Source organism: Euprymna scolopes, chromosome 28, assembly GCF_053919585.1.
Source record: "Euprymna scolopes isolate OS-2025 chromosome 28, ASM5391958v1, whole genome shotgun sequence".
In the NCBI taxonomy this organism is placed as follows: Eukaryota; Metazoa; Mollusca; class Cephalopoda; order Sepiida; family Sepiolidae; genus Euprymna; species Euprymna scolopes.
The window spans coordinates 86,131,264-86,147,650 of NC_136509.1; positions in this window are offsets into that span (position 1 = coordinate 86,131,264).

Sequence of the window (16,387 nt, forward strand, 5' to 3'; positions counted from 1 at the left end):
ATATATATATATATATATATATATATATATATATATATATATATATATATAGGATGTCACTGTAGTACTGATCTATTTTAAATTAAATTTTTCCTCTGGTGGAATTTGTCGTTCATGTTAAGCCGTACTGATGAGCTGTGAAACAGCGAAAAAACTTCTGTATGTAAATGACTATATATACACATATATATATATATATATATATATATATATATATATACATATTTATATGCATGTACAAATATATATAATATATGTATATACATATATATATATATGTATATATATACATACATAAAAAACTGTTTAAATTGCAATGTCTATTTAAGATCAATGAAAATAGATTGCATTTTCCACGCATTTATCATTTGTAAACAATTCAAATACACAACATATATTTATAGCCAATCATATAAATGTATATATATATGTATATATATATATATATATATATATATATATATATATATATATATATATAAAGGTTGTATGCATATACTTAATTGATATTTTACATATTTATAATTGTACCCTAATTTCCAAAATGGGAGATATAACACATGAGAAATATTTATTATTGATAATCGTACCCTTTTTCAAAAAAAAGGAATACATAACATATGAGAGATATTTATTATTGATAATTGTCCCCTTTTTCAAAAAAAAAGGAATACATAACATATGAGAAATATTTATTATTGATAATTGTCCCCTTTTTCAAAAAAATGGGAGATATAACATATTAGAAATATGTATTATTTATAATTGTACCCTTTTTAAAAAAATAGGAGATATAACATATGAGAAATATTTATTATTGATAATTTTACCCTTTTTAAAAAAAAGGGAAGATATAACATATGAGAAATATTTATTATTGAAATGCATCTGATGTAATCATATATAAAAACATAATATAAATAATTATAAAGTATATATTGGGAATTTGGAATCAAATCTGTACGTTTGTTTTGTTTCAGATCATTTTCAATCATATTAGCAAGTTTTTTACCCTCTCAATCAAGACGAGAGGTTCGGGGGGAAATATGAAATATTTTGTAATCCCTATTCTACACTTGGAAAGCAAATGTATAGGGTTAAAACAGTTTATGACCGTGAAACAAGGTATAAACATATATATATATACACATGTTTACAAAACAATGACAAAAAATTAGGATAAAAATGATGATTCTCTTTGTCGCAATTAAGGTAAATTAATAAATGAATTGAACCGTGATAATTGATATTTTCATGTTAATCTTGAACTCAAACTATTACATGATCTTTTACAAAAAATAAATAGTAGGTCCTCTACAGGTCAATACATACTACAATGTATTGTTGATTAACTGATTTCGGGGAGGGATTTGAGTCTTCTTTCAGATGCAGAGCAGTGGGTCACAGAAAATAGCAAATAATCAACCCATTTGATTGAAAATAATTATAAGACAGGAGTACGTTCGAATGTTTCTCCTTAGAGCACATTGGAACAAGATACTTCAATTTTTGTTTGTTAGACTTTAATTCAATTTATTATTTAAAAAAAAAAATGATAGCATCAACAGTTAGTTCTTTGATAAGGCGAGAGTGTGTTCGAAATCTAGGTTGATAATTAGGCCGCAACTAAACAATGATATTTGACTTTTGCTTTTGAACTTTTAATTCCGACCATTATAAGAACCAAAATGTTTTTTTTTGTGTTTTTTACTTATGTTCAACCCCTACAAAGCATATCACCACTTGGACGGAAGGGGCTACTATTTGGGGCCACATCTAGCAAAGATTAACAAGCTATTTGTTTATGTTACGTTTAAACATCTGCATATTAGTATAGCCAAGAAAGCAGGCAGCAGGAAGGGAGTTCCAAAGTCTAGCTGTTCGAGGGGAAAACTATTGGAATAGACAGCTTTCTGTAATTAAGGGGCAACAACAGTGAAGGGGTGAAATTTTGTTGCTAAACGGGTTCGTCGGGGATATGTACGCCAAGAGGGTATAAGTGAAACAAGTTCATCAGAACACATTCCATTAAAATATTTGTAAAAGAAGCACAGTGGTGCAACATTGCGGCGATGTGACAGGGGCTGGAGCTTAGTTGATAAAGTGAGATCGATTAGAGTGACAACTCTTTTTGGGGGCTTTATTTCAGAGGGAGAGACTAGTGGTAGATGCACCAGACCAGATGTGGGAACAATACTCCATGCATGGGCGAATGGTGGTCTTGTAATGGTACAGGATACTCTTAGGCGTGAGTAGTCTTCTAGCTCGATAGAGGGAACCCACTTTCTTTGCAGCAGCCTTTGCAATGTCCTCTATGTATTACTTCCAGTAGCCCGCAAGTCTAAGGCCGAGGAGTTTGAAGGTAGAATTCTCGGGTAGGGTGCTATTTGTCATGGATATAGGGCGTTGGAGAGGCGGCTTGTAATTGTTCATAAAATCAACAGTAGATTCTCTACAGTGCAATGTACACTACAATGGATTGTAGACTAATTCCTTACGGGGAAGCATGTGAAGCTTTCTCATGGTACTCTGCGAGGGAGCTTTAACTAGAGCAGGCAATTGAGATATTCGATAAAAAAATAATTGGTGATTTCACCGGTTTCAAAACAATACAAGTATTGAAAATGTAGAATATTAGTTAGTCCCATTCATTCCCGAGCAACGTTGGGTTGCCCTGCTAGTGCTCGATAAAGATAAAACATATCTGAAACTTCGTAAAACAAATTTTCTTTATCTTAACATGTTTTAGATCGAAAGAGATAAAATCAAAAATATCTGATCATAAAATGTTGTAAATGGTTATGTCATCTGCAGAAATGTCGACGGATTTTCTTATTAAAGAAACAACCTTGTTAGTCATTACGTTTAATGCAGTGTTTATTTTTTATTTAATTCCAAAATAATCTAATTTATCTATTCTTAATCATTCGTGCATAAATAAAACCGGAAGTTCTTATCTGAATATAAAAAATAATCTAACCGGAAGTTTGCATTTGAACACTTTGGGAAATAATGTTAATCTATCTATTATATATATTAAAGTGAACGTGTCTGTGTGTGTGTTCGCGTAGCTTCCGGTTTGTTTTTGCCTCTGTCGTTAAAGTCTGAGCTATGAAGACATGTTTGCTGCAAGGCTATAAGTTAAAACATGTACCAATAGCTACTACGTTATGCATGCATATTAGTAATGCCGGCGTTCGACCTTTACCCGAGAACTTTTTTTTTTTCATTTTCATATTTTATGTCGATCTTCGCAGGCTAAAACCCAGGTATAAAATTTCGCATGGGTTCGAATAATCGTTTAAGTTCTATGTCTGTAGCTCAAAAACTGACAGAGGAGTTTGGTAGGCAACATTTTTTAAACAAAAATGTATACGTATACATAAATACATGTGGAAAATTATTTTATTTACTATAACCTATATAATAATAAATATTATGCAAGTATAAATCATGTAGACTATCTGCATGAATATGATTACCCGTAATAGTTAACTAAAGATGATCATTCCATAACAAAACTGAGAAGAAAAAAAACTAATAGGGAATTAATTAAAATGAATGTTTAACAGAATATGCAAATTAGTTAGATCTTTTGCTCGTAAATGCAATTATAATACCCATGTTGCCTTACTTTATTCTATGCTTTCGGGCCAAGATCAAAGTGTATTATCTGTTCTGATGTTTCAGTGCATTTTTTTGGTCTCAGTTACTGGAGGAAAAATCCTTCACGGCTGATATATATTTTTTTATTTTCGTTAGTAACAAGTGTGCCGCTTTTTGGGGAGCTGGTTTACCTCAACTCATTAAAAACCGGCCTCATGTCCAAGTAAGCTTCATGGGAGGGGGGAAGAAACTTGTTTTTTTTTTCTTTCTTGGACCTCGAGCCAAGATCAAACGTAGTATCTGTTTTGATGTTACACTTAAGTTTATTTCTCCTTGGTCAATGGAGGGGAAACCCTCTATACTAAGAAAATTATTATTTTTGGTCCTTACAAGATTGCCCCTTTTCCCCTTCTTTGTGTTCTCCCACAGTAAAAAATCCCAACCTTTTGTAACATTTTGCTTTGCTGGGGAAGCAAATAAATACCAATTGAAAAAAAGGGTGTTTAACATGAATATCAACACACACATAAAAGCACACACACAAAAGCACACACACAAAAGCACACGCACACATTTATAGGTGTATAGTAAATAGATTGGCATATTTTAGAAAGGATTTCAGGATGGCATTTTTTAGGGTCACTCTGTATAAAGGCAATGAGAAATAAAGTCGGAAAAAAAGTATTGAGAAAAGTTAGACGAAAATATTGGTATACGAACCAAAAACGAATACGTAATTATCAATGATAATGTGATAAAGGAAAATGAAAATGCAATTCGAAAAATGAATAAACGAATAAATGAATGAAGAAAATAATGTTAACAGCTATGGAAAAGAAAACGGGAGAGAAGATGTCAGTAGATATTTGCCATGGTTGTCCTCTATTGATGCGCGCTAGAGCGACACATAATTGCATTGTAGTCTTGTCACCTCAGCACCACTGACATTTCTTTCTCTTCGAGCGACAAAACTTGCCTGTTTCCAACGGTTCGCCTTTATCGTTGGTTATTCGTTAATCGAATAAAAATGGCGTCCGCCTTCATTTGCTTACTTCGTTTTCGCGGCGAGAAACCAATAGTTTTTTTTTTTTCATAATTAATATGTTTCCGCTAAACTTCTTTCAGTACCTTTCATTTTGATAGCTATATGTATTTTTTGCATTATTATTATTATTATTATTATTATTATTAGTAGTAGTAGTAGTAGTAGTAGTAATTATTAATACGCTTATTATTATTCTATTATTAACTAGATATCAATTATTTTCTTTTATCAATGGCATGTATCTATTTTATAAAAGTATTAATAATATATATTATTCGTATTATTATAATGATTAATATATACATATATATATATATATATATATATATATATATATATATATATACATACTAGCATGGGTACCCAGCGTTGCCTTGGTTGACATGAAGTTCTGTTTGAAACACACCGGTATGCTAATCATTTTCATCACTGGCAACGTGGATACCCCCACAACAAAAATAAAAGAACGGATGAAAACATGTAAATGTAATCGCCCCAAAAAAGAAGTATGTGATACCCTGTCCACCAGATATTTCGGCAGAAGGGCTACAAAGAGAAGAAACTATTCTCCGTGGATTGAGCACTGGAAAGACCTCCCAAAGAAAAGATAATTAAAAATAAATCATTACAACTTTTGTTTCAATAAAAATAGCAGTGAATGCCCGTGCGATCGCAAAATAAAAGAAAAAAAAAAGATCTAGCAAAAACTAATTGCAAAAACAATTATATGACATTTTTCGTCATTTTATATTTCTAATGTAACCCCCCCCCCTGAAAAAATTGAATTTGTCATATTTTGAGGTTCGTTCTGCTTATAAATTTTTTAGGTGAAAGTACAGAATGGTTTCATAAAAATTAATTCAATTTACGGTATTATATGTTTCAAATGTAATTCCCCCCCATCACAAAAAAACTGGAAAGTTTTGTATTTGTCATCTTTTGTCCCCCCCTCTATCGCCAAACTTGAAAAAATGCTAGAGATGAAATGTCTAGTTGAACGCTTAAGGATGGTTTACCTTATATCACAAAAAGTAATGTAGTTTATGAATTTAATTGTCACTGCGCTGCTGACTATGTAGGTCGAACCTCATTAAATTTGCAGACTCGAATAAACCAACATGTTCCAGTAAAAATAAGATTAGGCAAGCCTTGTCGTTCTTACCTCATTTCTTCCACCTTGAAATCTGGTATTGACCAACACCTCCATGAACATCCAGTGTGTGCCAATGCGTATAAAATAGAGTTTTTTAGGATTTTGCATCGGGATGACTCAAAAATTCACTTATGGATTTTGGAGTCAGTCTCTATTCTCCTACGCAGACCGTTTCTCACTTGACAGGAGTTCGTCAGATCATTAGAATTATTTGGTGTTATATCTAAACTCTCCCCTTGTCTCACTTGTACATATATTTTATATTATTGTATATATTTTATTCGTATTCCCACTCGTTTCCCCCTCTTCCTCTGTAAAATTTACACGTATGCCCCATAAGTCTGTTCTTGCGAGTTATTTTTTTATTTGTGTATTTTATGATAAACGATTAACTCCTGGTGAGTCTGTTGATGAAAGGGCCCCCTCGGGTTTTGCCGGCTATTTTGTTTAAAGCAATATATATATATATATATATATATATATATATATATATATATATATATATATATATATATGTGTGTGTGTGTGTGTGTGTGTGTGTGTGTACGATAATCTGTGCATATATATATGCACAGATCAGATAATTATACAGTGATTAGATGACTCTAACTCACGTAAAATCATTTTTGAAAAATTGAATGTTTAAATATCAACGTTATTTCAAGTGGTTAACGGTAGCCTAATGGATACGCTGATAAAGCAAGAAATTGCTTCTGTCGTTGGGTTGGAATCTATCGACTGGTGTTAATCGTGATACCCTACAGATTCTCGAAAGGATAACGCACTAGTGGCTGTAGGTACTTAGTAATTATTATAGCGTATATATATATATATATATACATATATATATATATATATATATATATATATATATATATCTGTGGAAATAGGATTTATTTTTCAATTGTATTTCACGATTTATATATATACTAGCGAGGGGTACCCGGCGTTGCTCGGGTGTTTGGGAGGGAGTTAAAAAAGTAAGTATGAAGATCAAACCGGAACCGTTGAGGCAAAGTTGTGAAAAAAAAAGTGCGACGTTAACCATTGCCACACGGCGAGATGCTTACGGAAACATGTTTGAATTTATTTAATTAGTTGAATTTAGCAGGTGCTCGTTTTAATGAGTTAATGAGATCAGTTTGACTGCGGGATTTCATTTACTGCTGAACGCTTTTTTCCTCGCCCCCAAGATGTTATAGGAAAAAGACTAACCCACATGCGGCGAGCGACAAATATTGAAAATTTATCTTCCCGAAATAAACCAAATTAAATAGACAGGCGAGCTTCGTTGTTAACTGTGAGATATTACCATTTATATGAGACTAGCGAGGGGTACCCGGCGTTGCACGGGTGTTTGGAGGTGTGTGTTGGTGGTGGTGGGTAGATTAAAACAAACCTGTTAAAAAAACGGTGGCCGGTTGTTTGGAGGTGTTAAAGAAAAAAATAGTTTTAGTATAAAGGTAGGCTTGGACCAGAACGTTTAACGCAGAGGTGGAAAGGAAATGGTAAAAAAAAACCTGCGACCTAACCCTCTCGACCACGGGAACAGATAAATTGATAAATGTATTAAGTTGACGTTTATAAACCGAAATTAGCAGGTGCGACAACGTCAAGTTTCGGAAGACAGTTTCTGTTTTCCCCGCTACGCGGGGATCAAACAAAAAAAAAACACAAAAAAATTTACGTAAGGCAAAAGAACGATGAAAACAGATAACGAACACGCGAAAAATAGCTTAAATAAGCCTGTTTCGATATTAAAATTTAAAAAATCGGTGGGTACCCGGGTGTTTTCGGTGTCGCATAGACTAAGTGAAGTAAAAAAAAGCAGAAAACATCTCACACCACGATTCGAATCCAAAACATTTAGATAATGAACCAAGGCCTTAACCAACAGGGCTAACGCGACGTACATGAAATTTGTTCGGTTTTTCAACTATTTGAAGTAAATCAGGTCACGACGTCATCTGACGCATGTGTAGAATCGGTCATTGTCACGAGAGGACTGTTTTTGTTGACCCCCTCGTGGAAAATTGTCGATTTCGGAGTGAAAAAGTTAACGTTTTTGTCCAATTTTTCGATACTTTTCGAGGAAAAGATGGAGCTTCGATGTGATACCGAGTTTGTGAATTTTCGTCGCGTCTGTCGAAAGATTTTAGCATACATCCAAACATACACACATACATACATACATGCATTTTCGGTTTTATATGTATATATATATATATACTCGTGGGAGGGGGCTACCCAGCGTTGCCCGGGTTTTGTAGGTGTGTTTATGGGGGGATAAGTAATAACCCTGAAATGATGTTAAAAAATCGGAAAAACCAAAAAATAAAAAAAAGAGCGGGAAAAACCCGCTGTGTGTATAGGGGGGGGAAGTAAACTAAAGAATAAACGAAGTAAAAAAAATGAAGGAACGTTGCCCGCATGTCTAAAGATGTAAAAGAAAAAAATAGTTTTGGTCGTGAGGCTGGATTCAACCCGGGAGCCTTGACGCAGAGGTGACACAAACTCCAACCACTTAACCGTCTAGGCCAAGAGTAAGAGGAATTGATTATAGTGTTAAAATAAGGCTTATAAAGCGAGTGAAAGAGGTTTGATTGACAGATAGTCACTAAATGAGGTCATCGCGGGAGCGTTACGAGATGACGTAGCAGTATTTTATTTTTTATTTTACTTCACATTAGCGTTTTATTAAATTACGTATTTCGTTTCCTGTCTAGACATCTCTTTCTATCTGTCTCTCTCTCTTTCTCTCTCTCTCTGTTTGCGTTTGTGTATGTGTGTGTGTCTCTCTCTCTCACTTCGTCTTCCTTACTCTAAAGAGTGTTACTAAAAAAGAAAATGGCGTCTGGCTGTTTTTTTTGTAAAAACTTCGATCGTTAATATTTTTTGTAAGCGTATTTTTTTACTTCACATTTTTGGCTTGTTATTTTTCGTTTAACTATCGTATCTAACTATTTTTAACGTGCTAATAACTTTTGTAACGTTGTCATAGCGTAGAAGTTCATAGTTTAGCTTGTGTGAGGGTTAATTTTTTTACCAATAACAACAATGTTTTTTTAAATTCAGACTGCCATTCCAGCTTGCTGACGTCAAGATCACGTGACATGACTCAGCGGGTTTTAAATACAAGTTGACCCAAAATAAACGGCCCCGTGTCTACTTTATGTAGAAGCGTTGGCGCCCGTATTTTGGGGGGCAGTTATGAATCGATTTAAGGATATGTAATGTTTAACATTAAAATGTATCCTTTTGGGAGCTCCACCTGCAGAAAATCGATCAGTTGACGCACTTCTGATGGTCATTTTGGGCCAATTTTTCGATATTTGTCGTCCGGAGGGTGGAGCTTTCTTCAATCGGTCAAAAATTTTTGAGCAGACACACAAACATACATACATACATTTTCGCTTTTATATATATTGATAAACTTTTAGTTTAGGAAGCCCAATGTGATTACAGAGCATATAAATAATGAATAACAAAAGTCCATAATCTCAATTCTATGATGTTGACCATCTTACAATTTATTCTTTTAATTCCTTTACTACTTACAATCCTTGGCAGTAACGGATTCGTAGCACTATATATATATATATATATATATATATATATATATATATATATATGTGTGTGTGTGTGTGTGTGTGTGTGTGTGTGTGCGTGTGTATGTATTTATATAAGGCACCATTATAGTGTATTTGTATGTTATAAATATATATATATATATATATATATATATATATATATATATATATATAACTGTTATAGTGTATCCATGTGTGTTATGAATGAGCAAATATAGGAAGAGTTAATTATTCACATATTTTATTTGCGTTTCAGAATATTAATACATTTAGTTTGTTGTCCGTGGTTCTTTGTCTCGCAAACCGCATATTCTTTTTCCATTTGTGTTTCCATTAAACTCGGGTGAACAGGTGTGTCATGGACGACGATGGGATGCTTTTAACGAAAGCTATTGTTTACCTGAAAGATGGTTCAGGCGGAAGAAGGGCAAGTTGATGCGTATGGGGTGAGTCAACCGGTGCTGGTCCCCACAGTGCTGTGTGAGTCGTTCAATAATATCCAAATCCGGCACGAAAGGAAATTGTAAACCCAATTTACATAACATTGTATACAGCTTACAAATAATAGAAACATTAATCTAAACTATATATAAAAATATGCATTTTAAAATGATTATGTGTGTGTCATATATATATATATATATATATATATATATATATATATATATATATATATATATATATATATATATATATATATAGCGTAATGGTTAGAAGTTTGACTGTCCTACGGGCGGTCGTGTTTCGATCATGTCTTGAGGTAGTTGCCTGTCTAGCCCCACTGATGAGCTGTGATACAACGAAACAGTACTTTATGTGGATTACTATAATGTTTATTATCTTAAGTTTAGCATATTGGGGGTATCTAAAGGAGAAAGAGATCTAAAGGAAAACATCACTAGGGAAATAAGCATATTGCGAAGTGATACACAAATTTCCATTAACGTATTAAGCGATGATTTTTGGGTAAAACAAATCAGGCTTAGTTATTTAGACGATGTCAAAAACATCGGTAATTAACTATCCGCACAGTAGCCGCCGATTAGCGTAATAGTTGGAAGATTTGACTGTCGCACGGGCGGTAGGGTTTAGATCCTGGCTTGAGGTAGTTTCCTGTCTAGTCGCACTGGTGTACTGTGATACAATGAAACAGTTTTGTGTGTGGATTACTATATATATATATATATATATATATATATATATATATATATATATATATATATATATATATATATATTTAATCGTATTTTCCTCGATTTAGCTCTGTTGAGCGAAGAACGAAACCTGATTAGCTAATTTTTATTTTCATTTTTTATTTTTTTAAATCATGATGTTGATTGGTCTGTATTTAGCCATTATTAATTCTGTACCCTCTGAAAATTTTTCATATATATATATATATATATATATATATATATATATATATATATATATATATATATATTTGTCTGTGTGTTTATTATTTGATTCTTCTGATTAATGTCCTCATCTCGAGTGTGTCAGTTTCACAACGTTTCGGTCGATGTCACTTCCGACCTTCTTCAGGTCCATGTTGTTGAAATCGCGTATTAAGCAAAATTTCGAACGGAACCCTTTACTTAATTTACTTTATTTAATTTAGTATGCTTTCGATCAGTCAGCCATGACTTGATAAAGGTCCTAAGTAATGCAATTGTAATACAATTGTCCTAAGTAAATACACGGGAAACGGATGTTTTTAGAACATTTCTTGCTCTCCTTGGCTAAGGGATAGACAGTGAGGCAGGTTTTCTTTATAACTTTCAAGATCCGCTCCCGTGACTCGTCCTGTATTTTTGTGTTGCACTCACTGAGAATTGAACCTTCAATCTCAGAAGAATATTTTTTTACAATTGATTTTTCCAAGTAATCTAACCAGTTCGCCATGACTTACTATGGGAACAGCAATCCGAAGAATCAGAAACGTTATATGTTTGTCTATAGTTTTTACGAATTTGAATAGGATAAAAATATATAAAAGATAAAACACGCACAGTTCTTTTAAATATTTAAGTAGCTCAATAATGTAATAGGAGGTATTACTTTTGGAAGCCGTTCGTATTTTAAGTAAGTATATCGATGAATTTTTACAAGCTTTAAACATACAATGCATATATATATATATATATATATATATATATATATATATATATATATACACACACACGGCGGGCCAAAAGTCACTGACCTATTTTGATTTTAAACAAATGAAGCATGCATTGCCCTATTTAAGTGAAGGGGGCATTAAAAATGACTGTTTAGTATTTGATCCCCCCCCCCACATTTAGCCCCAAAAGTCCCCAGGCGAGGCCAAATCCTGATGAAAATGAACAAACGGTACAGTTTAAGGCCTTAACATATGTAAATTTGAGTTCTGCACCATGCAAAATAATAATAATAATAATGATAATAAATGACTATGTCCATCATTTCCCCCCCCTATTTAGCCCCCAAAATCCCTAAAGGCTTAACATATTTAAATTTGAGTTCAGCACCATGCAAAACTGCTAAATAGACATACACAGAATATTTGGACAAATATGGTAAAATAGTCCCCAAAATGGTGTGTTTTATTAGTCGCAAAATGCACACCCAAGAGTTGTGGCAAAGTATAGACAAACAAAATTAGTCACAATTTTTAAAAAGTTTTATAAAAATCCAAGGCATGAATATTTTTAATAAGCAAAAAAAAAAAAAAAAAAAAACCGTCAATTTTAGTCATTTAAACACGAAAGAACCCCCTAGGGGTTCAACCGGAGTTTTCCCGGAGAGTTCGTTCTGTTACTTTTTTACTCATATCATCTATATTTTTATAAAGTAATAGGGTTCGTGTGTTTCTGTCTGTATGTACAGCTCTCCATCATCAACGAAATATAAAGGAGGTAAGAGAGTAGATCTCTCCTGGTAAAGAAACATTAGAACCCATTTTAGGATGTTTCTGTTATAGGAGACATAAGAATCTTTGCCTAATTTCTTTATATACTATTCTACAAACCACCCCCATATCGAATGACTTATGCTCATTTGCATATCACATTATATTAAATCTCTTTAACTAATTACCTCGACCTTATTACATATTGGAAATATTCTAATCATTTCAACTGTACTATTTACAAAATCTATTTAACATTTAATCTATCTATCTATATATCACATTATATTAAATCTCTTTAACTAATTACCTCGACCTATATATATATATATATATATATATATATATCTATAAAAACAGAGATGTGTGTGCCACAGACGATTTCTGATTGGTTAATCCAATAATCACATCTCCTAAAAAACAATCATTTCTACGCTCTTACCTTTACCATAAAATATTATGGCTTTATTTATTGTCCCTCTTGGAAGGGTTTAATTTTTTAATAACTTGTTATTTACAAATTAAAAAAAATACGAAACTATTATACGAAACTAAACTACACGAAACGCGCACACACGCACACACACACGTTCACTACCGTCACGTTGTTATGGCAACCAAATAAACAGTAAACACACACAGTAAATGTGATATTCTTCATTTTCTCATTTCACTCGTGGTCTTAAATTCATTTCGGGTTTGTATTACTGTACACATAGATTCGAATAAGTTGCCAAAAAACAAATATATAACAAATAAATGTTATCAAAGGCAAGATAAATTACTTTTCTACCAAACTGGATATATTTTTCGTGTTTTTATTCAATTTAACATGTTTATTCAGCTCAAAAAGCATACAGTGTTTACCGATGTATTGGAAAATTCAAGATGGCGGCCGATTCTCTCTTTAACACGGTAAGTTTGGAAAAAGGTGTAATAAATAAAAAACCGGTTAAGATACTGTTAAAAACTCGCTCAATATATGTTACCGTGACATAGGTTGACATATATTCGGCGGGTTTTTAATAGTATTTTGTATAGTTTTTTATTTATAACACCTTTTCCCAAACTTACGGTGTTAAAGAATGTGTGAGACGCCATCTTGAATTTTCCAACACATCGGTAAACACTGTATTCTTTTCGAGCTGAATAAACATGTTAAATTGAATAAAAACACGAAAAATATATCCAGTTTTTATCGGTTTTTTACCTTCTCTGCAGAAGTAAAAAAAAAAACAAAAAAAAACGGAAGGTACTTTTACAGAATGTTAAACTAACCCTAACCGATGTTTTATGTTTAGTTTAGGAAAAGTCAGAAGAAACAAAAGTCATTATTGCATGAAATATACGTATTTAGTTGAAGTATTGTTTATGTCAATTCTTTCGAAGAAATTTAGCAAGAATACCTGTAAACCAGGAAATCGGTAAAATGTCATCATGGATGAATACTTGTCTATTATAATTTCTACCCTTGACAAAAACTTAGCCATAACAAAAAAGATTTATTGTTCAGATTGTTTTTGAGATTGATTTCTAAAAAGATATTTTATAAATAAAATCGACTTTAAAATTAAAGACTTAAATTACAATAATTGAATTTAAACATTCTTATTTCAATATTTGGCACATAACACCTGCAAAAATGATCACAATGTCAGGATTTCATTTTATTTCAGAATCGATGGCAAATTGTGTAGATTGATATCTCATTATATTAAATACTAATATTTAACATTAGTTTATCATTTAAGCCGATAAAAAGCCCTTTTTTTTTCGAGTCATAAAAGGATTTGGAGTTTCCTAATCAACCTTTCGGGTGCAGTTGCACGCTCTCAAAATAACTAAAGTGTTGGCTTTAAAAAAATTGGTTCATTAAAACTAAACAGGTTTAGTTTTAATTAAAAAAAAATTAAAAAAAAATCGCTTTGGTAATTAGATATGTCGTATGGTTATCCCTAATCGCTGAATAAAACCGCTAACGAGTTGAATGATTACGACATAAAATTAAACTCGGGTTCCTGAAACGGAAACTTCGTTTGTTTTTGTTTTTTTCTTATCAATATATTTACATTGTTATTTTGTTTTCATTTTCAATCATTCGAACAGTTTTCTTTTTCAAGTAATCCAAGTTACAAAATTCCCACTGTTTACTATGCTAAAATCACAATGACTAATGTATACCTATTAACCCTTATCCTTGAGTGGCCTCTGGGCCTTGATAAGTGGTGACGCCCATGTAAAAAAAAAAAATCACTCGAACAGTTTTCTTTTTATAATGTACAGTTTTAAAAGTTTAAAAACTATATAGTTTTTACTTCAGGAAAATTAATGGGTCAGTTTTTACGATGTGCCCTGTTAAAATACTGTTAAAAACTCGATCAATATATGTTACCGTGACATAGGTTGACATATATACGGCGGGTTTTTAATAGTATTTTGTATAGTTTTTATTTATAACACCTTTTCCCAAACTTACGGTGTTAAAGAGGGTGTGAGACGCCATCTTGAATTTTCCAATACATCGGTAAACACTGTATGTTTTTCGAGCTGAATAAATATATTACATTGAATAAAAACACAAAAAATATATCCAGTTAGGTAGAAAAGTAACTTATCTTGCCTTTGATAACATTTATTTATATATTTGTTTTTGACTATTTTTTCGAATCTATGTGTACAGTAATACAAACCCACGATATGAATACTCACGTTGTTATATATATATATAAATGAGATTATAGCAGTTAAAAAACATTTTTAAAACACACACACATATTTTTCAAAGTGATCAGAAATCGTATAAAAGTAAAAAGGGTAAATTTTTACTTACTTTCCAACTTAATCACCTTTAACGTGACTTTTACAGTTTTTTTTTTAAATGGAATTCATTTACCGATACAAAAGAAATGATAAGTAAATAAATCCATGAATAAATATTATAAATGGTTTATTTTAATACTTGCCAGGATGCGGAGGAAAATGAATGAAGGGGGAGGGGAATAAAATAAAAACATTTTGGAAACAGAGTAAGTTTGAAAGAATTGCTTTGCACAGAAAGAAATTAATGAAAAAATAAAATTAAATTTCTTTCCTTCTTGATTTTTTTTTAGTTTTTTATGAAAAAGGAAGTCAAAATTAAGACTATAAAAAACAATTTTTATTAAGAGCGAACCTCAGTCGTCAGGTCTGTAAAAAAAGACGTGGAATAATAAATGTTTTCTAATACAAATTGTTTTTACTTATGTGTTCATTTGTCTCTTTGAAGTTCGTTTGTTTAATATATCGGTTTGCAATATAATTTTGTCATTCTGTCAGACTCAAATTTTAAATCTATATATCTATAAAAGTGAAAGTGTGTGTGTGTGTGTCTGTGTACATTTCCCTACAAAATAACTCTGTCAATTTTTAGTCTACAGACTCGACATTTGATATACAGGGTACTGAGATTTGGAAAAATCTATATGATCGGTTTTTAGCCAGAAATTTGGCGATTAAGGCGTCAAAGTTCAACGATTTGAGCTTTGAGAACTCTACCAAACTTCTCCGACAATTTTGGGTCTACATACTTGAAATTTTAGATATAGCTTCCGTGGACATGGATCTAACTTAATAACTTGATTTGAGCCCAAAACAATAAATTTTCAGGGGTCATAATAGGGGTCAAAGTTTAAAAAATTACCCCCTTTTTTTTGCTCAGCATACACCTCCAAACACCCGGGCAACGCCGGGCACCCATGCTAGTTTTTAATGTTTGTGCAAAATTTCAAAAAATGCCAAGCGTAGTTATTAAGAAAAGTGCGGAGAGAGGAACGAACGAACGAACGAACGGACAAGTGTGAATTTGCAGGCCCAGCCTCCTTTTGTCAGGGGACCAATAACGTTTTTATCTTAACAGATATATGCATGAAATTATAGTATCCTAAAACACGGCGATAAACTTTATTTTACCTTAGAAACTTGTCCTGTTAAGTGTGAAACAAACAAAACAATTAACATCCTGCAAATGCCTTTCATTTTCTGCTTCACAAATTTGAGATTTTTGATTACCTCTGCCATAAACTTTTTCTAAGTTTCTGGCCTTATTTCTCTTATTTCCCTAG